Source organism: Solea solea, chromosome 10, assembly GCF_958295425.1.
Source record: "Solea solea chromosome 10, fSolSol10.1, whole genome shotgun sequence".
NCBI lineage: Eukaryota > Metazoa > Chordata > Actinopteri > Pleuronectiformes > Soleidae > Solea > Solea solea.
This window is the reverse complement of record NC_081143.1, coordinates 16,683,657-16,690,578: the sequence shown is the minus strand read 5'-3', so window position 1 is coordinate 16,690,578 and position 6,922 is coordinate 16,683,657.

Below are 6,922 nucleotides of genomic sequence, written 5' to 3'. Positions count from 1 at the left end.
CTGAATCTGGTGCTTAGCATCCGTCAGCTGTACTGTCCTGTCAGCACAGCCGGAGGTGCGTCATTGGTGCAGTTTCAAATATAATCATTCAAAGTGACCGTGCACTCTCACTTCAGCGTTCACACCGTTCAAACTCTTGTTTCTGTGTCTCGGCGGCGAACTCCTGTCTGAACACAAAGCTGGAGTCCGTCTCCCCTGTTTGAGGTTCTTTGTTATAAAGCCGATGTTGTATTTTGCTAATAACACGTGCGCGCGCACACGCACTTGCTCGACTGTTGTGTTGGCCTACTTAAACATCCAGACACCTGACTGAGTGACGGTGTCATGCTGCACCTCTGTGAAACCTGTTGGGTCAGGCACTGTGGTTCCATCCTCATTATTATTAATTTTGATAAAGAAAAATAAAAAATGCTTTCATTCTGCTCCAGAGGCGCCTGCCACCAACAATAACCCAGCATTTCAGAGCCTGAAAATTGAGCAGTTTGGAAACACTACTGACTCAGTTTTTATTTTAATCCTGGACAGAAAGAAACCAAGACTCTTTTTTTTTTAAATCGTAACACAGTTACTTGCGTTCACCTCCTGATTGATTGTTAACTGAATTATAAGCGTGCTCTCAGTTTCACCTCGCCGTCGAGTCTCATCACAGAGATCTGTCCATGTTTCACCGTTATTGTCCTTTGCAAACGACGGCAGAGGAGAGAATCAGCTTCCCGTGCACGCCGACATATGTCTGTGCATGTGTGTCGGTGTGGATGTTGATCATACTGCTGACGCGGAGCCTAAAACATAGGTCGACCTCTCTGAAAATGCTCATCTCAAATGAAATCTAAGTAGCATTTACACACGTAATGCATAAAGTGTCCCACTCTGCACAGCAAACAGTGGCTGTGTGTGTATATTAGCTTGCCGGATGTGAATCCAGCACTTAATAGGGCGTACCTGTGCTGTGCCTTGGCACCGAGCAAAAGTTTGTGTGTGTGTGTGTGTGCGTGCGTGGTCACCCCATCTGTAAGTAAACCAAATATCATTTTCACTATGCAGTCACTCAAACCATGTCGGCTTTCTTGGATGGAGAGAAGAAAAAAAAAGAAGCCTCCTGTACATACACAGATAAAGTTTGAGTTGGCGACAGTTTCAGTCTCTCTCCGCCCGCTCACCTCTAGTTTACAGAGAAACAAGAGAGTAAGAGATATGTTTTGAATGAGCTGACAAAATGTTTAAGGATTGTACTTGGGGTCGGGGAGGGATGTGGCTCGCACTGGGGTTTGTAGAGTCCGGGAGTAAATACAGATCAATGCTGTAAAGTATATCATCAACTGCATGTTATTGTCACCGCTGTAACTGCTCTCGTTTTTGTTTTGTTTGTTTTTTCTTTTCGAGACGACGGTGGATTGGGTTGGGGATGCACAAAACTTTATCCTTATTTATGATTTTTACACATATTATAGACTGTATTTTTTGTTTGTGAAACAAATATGAATATATGATGGTGTGCTTTGGAAAAGAGACACACTTTTTTTTTGCCTTTTTTTCTTTTTGGAAAACTTTGCAATATACGTTGTTATTTTGGACCCCGTAACTCCTAGATTATGAGGAAGAGGAGAATAAGCTGTATCTTTAGGAGCAGACAGTCCTGTTTCCCCTCAGTCATGTGCCGTCTTTTCTTTTCATTGAGCTGTGTGACCGAGCAAAGTGTGATGTTTATTTGTCTACCAAAAGTCTTTATTGATCATAATTATTATTATTATTATTATTAGCTTTTATTTTTTTGTTTTTATTATGATTACTATTATTACTGTTATTTTTATTATTATTATTGTTATTCAGGGCAAAGATGACACCAAATTGAACAAAAATAAGTGGTTGGCTGTAGATGGACAGGGTTTCTTTACCCGGCAGAGTGGAGTCATCACGCTGTAGTCCACCTCATTTTTAAACTGCCGTGTAAAAAAACAACCTCTCAACTGAAAGTCTAATAGTATTTTGTTGTTTTTTTTTTTGATCCAATAGGATCAATTAATTTGTTTTTACTACAGATAGGGTCATAAAGCGTGTGCTGTTATTTTTTCTTCCTTTGTTCATCCCTGCCCACTCCTTTTGGAATTTTATTTTATTTCATGGGTATCATTTTTGTTTCTTCCTGGTTTGTCTGATGCTGTAGTATTGAGCTGGTTGGTCTAATACCAGAGCCCCCCCCCCCCCAAATGCTGAGACTGTCGTGACTGATGTTGCACTTGTGATGGGTTTTTATTTTTGTTAATGTTTTGTGTTGCAGATTTTGGGATTGTTGTGCATCGAGGAGAATATTTCCCTTATTTTTCTTAGTCACAGCAGTTGTTTTTATCAATCACATAGATCTGTCACACAGAACAAGAAAATGATTCAACAGTGTATTTTCTTCACTGATATTTATTTATTGGTCATTCGTATGTTTATGTCTTTTTTTTTTTTTTTTTAATGGTTATTGCTTTTTCATGTGGAGGGCAAACAGGACTCGAGATAGAGGAGTTCTCTTTTATTGGCATTTACTGTTGTGCACAGAAAGCAAAACGTTGGCGTCAGTCCTCACACTAACGTACGGTCTATAGATGAACAGGTTACAAAAACAAAAGCAAACTTTTGATGGTTTAAAGCCACAGCATGGTGTATTTGAAACGCGTGTGTGCTTTGCTCATAACTCAGTTAAAGCTTGTGTTGTTTGAAACCTGGATGTTTTTAATTAGTAAATACTGAATCCTGCTACAAGGCGGACTTCATTTTCTTTCATTTTCTTCATTTTGTTTTTTAGGTTTTATGCATTTGAGCTGATGATAACTACTATGATAGTGGACTGATTGGCTTTTTAATAATGTGCACTCCCTGTACGCAGATTGGGACACCCCTGCTTTGAAGTGTCATTGAGGTATTTTTTTAATTGCAGTTCTTGGTCTAGATTGCATGAGTTTGCAGGACCGGGGGGAGAATTAACTTAATTCACTGCTGTTGCAGTTCAAAGGCTTCTTGTATGTACGACACCACAGATATATTGTCGCCACAGTTGTATCACTCGACACAGCTTTACTGCCCCTTTCTTTTCATTTTATTTTGTTTTTGGCTGTATTTTATTCCCCCCCCCCACCCCTAGTGTCATTTCAAACAGAATAAATGCCATTATATTGTGAATACCTCAGGACTTTTTTGGAGAAAAAAAATAAAATGAAACACTTAAAAATCAAATAAATAAGTTAAAACCTCATAAAAATGTTCATGTGTCGTGTTTGTTTTTCTTTTGTTGACCTCTGTCAAAGGAGTTCCCACAAGGCTGATTAAGCACGTCAGCTACACAACGCTCTATGCTTCTCAGTGTAGCAGTGTTTCCGTGTCTGTAGTAGGGGTGGGCTTAAAATATCGATTTGGTGATATATCATCGTCCTTCCTCCTGCAACACGATAATTGATATGCCATGAATAGGGGAAACTAGAGCGGAAGTTACCTACTGAAGAAGAGGGAGTTTACAGCAGAATAATGGCAGAGAAAAGCTACGTTAAGTGACGCTCCATCCACTTTATGCACTTTGTTCTCTATGTTGTTAAATATAGAGAAATCCTGCACTTCACATACGCTTTGTTTTCTTAAGTTATTGTGATGTATCGCTATATGATTGTCTTGTAATATATTGATTATCACAGAATCGTCGGATCGTGATATTATTGGTACCAGGGAAGAAAAACTAGGCAGTAGTCCAGAGTGGGTGATAGAAGTTGTCCACTAGAGTTTTAGAGAAAGATCATCCAAAAAAATTAAGATTCAGATAAATAAGATTTAGTTTTACAATTATTGCTAAATTAAGTTAACCTTTACCACAAAATGCAGCACAATTTAGTTTTAGTTTCTGTGAAAAAGTAGTATCGTTAGTTTGTTTTTTGCTGCTTTTTCAGATCTTGTATGACACTATAGTAAAATAGTTTTGTCCCTGTCACCAGTGAACTTTTATTTTAAATAGTCATTATCTCAATGTTCATCAAACATAATTGTGAATAATATTTTTGCCATGAACCCATTTCTAAATCCTTGAATGGCAGCTACTATTCTTTGTTATAAATTATAAACGATTATAAGTTACACAGTGAGACATCAGTTTTTTTAATATATTCTTTGAACACGCAAATATAGAAAACTTGTTTACAAAAGTTTGAAAAGAGGAGGAAGAAGTTTTATCTCTTAACCCTTTGTCGCCTATTGAATACATTATCACTACACTATGCAAAATAAATATAAACAATCATCCCCCTTTTATTCCAATGGCATATAAACATAAACACAACTATACCTGTTCTCTATATGTATATATATGATACATCCTCATCCATACATCTTTATCTCTTAAATATAAATTAATCGAAATCTTTTCCCCAGAAAAGAATCATTTATATTTTGATTGGAAGTTTTGTAGATGCAATACCTCTAACGACCCCCAGTGGGCACCACTTTATGAAGCACAGCCCCTGTCCAAGCAGAGATGACCCTGATGTCATGGTTATCTGTGGAAATGTGCCCTCCACCATACAGCTGTTTTTCTTCTCTTTGTGATACATAATCTGAGCCTCATGTGTGAAATCTGAGAATATATGCAATATTTTTCAATCTCAGACCTTCTTCACAAATATACACACGATAGATGGCAATACTAAAAATTGAAGAACATGCAGGTAGCAACTGCAGGGTATGAGTTCCAGTGTTGTCCACAGCAGGGAGCACTACTCATGTCCGTGTAATCTGAGGCCATAATCTGAGACCTCAGGTTGGTGTTTAACCTGAGACATTTACAAACTTTGTGCTTTGTGTCAAATAAATTATTCTCCTATAAGCAGAGCAGCACTATGTGACTGACCGGGGTGGATTTGGACAAACATCTGAATGTGTACCTGCCTCATTCATCTAAAATAATAATAAAAAAAGGTCAAATGTTTGTCTGTTCGTCACCGGCAGGCTCAAACACGTCTGAAAATAAACGTACACACAAAAGAATCCTCTCCCTCTTTTCTGCTGTGGCCTCTGCACTTTCTCCTTCAGTGAAATTTACCAAAATTACCTGCATGACATGACACGACATGACTCGACACAACAGCGCTTCAGCTGTGCCGTATAACACTTATGCAACAACAGATTGTGCTGATGTTAACTCGCATGAATCAGTGTCTCTGGAAGAGGAGGGCTTGTTGTGGTTTCTGCCAGACGTTACACACTGCAGCTTTAACACTGATCACTGACCAGGATTTGTTTCAAGTTTTCAGTCAACGCTGTTGAAAGTACTAGTAAATCAATGTAATTAGCTTTATACATAGAATTTACAACAATATTTGCAGAAGAATAGAAGCAAAGAATGCCAGACAGAAGAGTCTGAATAGTTAAGGAATTAATATGAATGAACCCTTAGTATTCATGCAGCACAGATCTGTGTCACAGGTGCATGTGTTAATTCATAACTCCTTATATGGACATCCTGATGTGTGTTTATAGGTCACATCTTAGGGCTTTACAAAATGCTTTTTCGTGTTCATGTGTGTTGTTGAGTGAAAGTTGTGATTCATTCTATATCGCATATTTTTTTAAAAAAAGAAACGGGAGTAGTGATACCAGTGCGGAAATCACAAAATGGACAATTTTTCTTTTATCTTTGTTCATACTTACATGCTCACTTTTTGCTCAGGTGGGGTTATATAGTAAGTGAAAATGGAAGAAAAACAATAATTTAGATTGCCTATAGGTTGTGCTGAAAAAAGGATAGGATAAGTCACTCTATACTGCACATTCCTATACCGTCTGTATATACGTTTTAATGTAGTAATGGGAAAAAGCAGACATATGTCTAAGATATGTAACAAAGATATGACAGTCTCTTTATTTTTTTTGTGACATATGTCAAAAAAAACAAATGGTGGCATATTGCAGTTTGATAGTTACAATAACTGTGATTTTCCTTTTTTTTCTTACACCAAATGTTATTTGCAAATTTGATGAGACTATAACCCATGAGTCATATTTCTCAAATCAATGCACATCACATGTGCAAGTCTGACATTTATCTGAAGTGAATGGGACAGTAGTTTACTTAACATGTGCAACAGAATGGTTCTGTCCCTGCTCCTTATTATCAAATAAATACAATCACACCAATTAGAAAATTAAGTGTTCTTTTAAAAAAGACCCTTGTGCTCAAGAAAAAATGATTCAAATGTGCCAAAATGATCGAGCCTTCAAATGAACAAAGTGAAACATGTCTTTCATACCCTGGATTATAGAAAACACTGACAAATACAAAACTCCCAGTACTTTTTGAGGTGTTGTGCAGTGCTGTGCTGTGCTGTGCTGTGCTGTGCTGTGCTGTGCTGTGCTGTGCTGTGCTGTGCTGTGCTGTGCTGTGCTGTGCATTCCAGGTCTTTCCTTATGGGGACAAATAGGTTAGAGATGGTTAGGGTTAGTTTACGGTTAAGGTTAGAATAGAACTGCAAGAAGTGAATGTAAGTCAATGTAATGTCCTCTGAAGTCATGAAAACCCACAACTCCATGTGTGTGTGTGTGTGTGTTCTATAACATTCATGCTGCAACACGCTGCTCTTCCATTTCTATCTCCCAATCTTTAAAGTAGGACAGGAGGAGAACAGGAGGAGAACAGGAGGACCGGGGCTCGGGGTAATGACAGGGTTTGAAAGGAAATTTTACACCGAAGCAAAACACACACGCACACACACACACACACACACACACACACACAACAATAGTCCACGCCTCCCTCCACCTCTCTGCTCTGCAGCCTCATCTCTGTTGTGGATTTTCTTTCTGTCTACTCTCTCTGACCATATATGGAAGGAAATTTAACTAAAAGCTGATTGGTGGATGGGTGAGCAGAGTGCAGGTATACATTTCTTCCTGTTTGAAC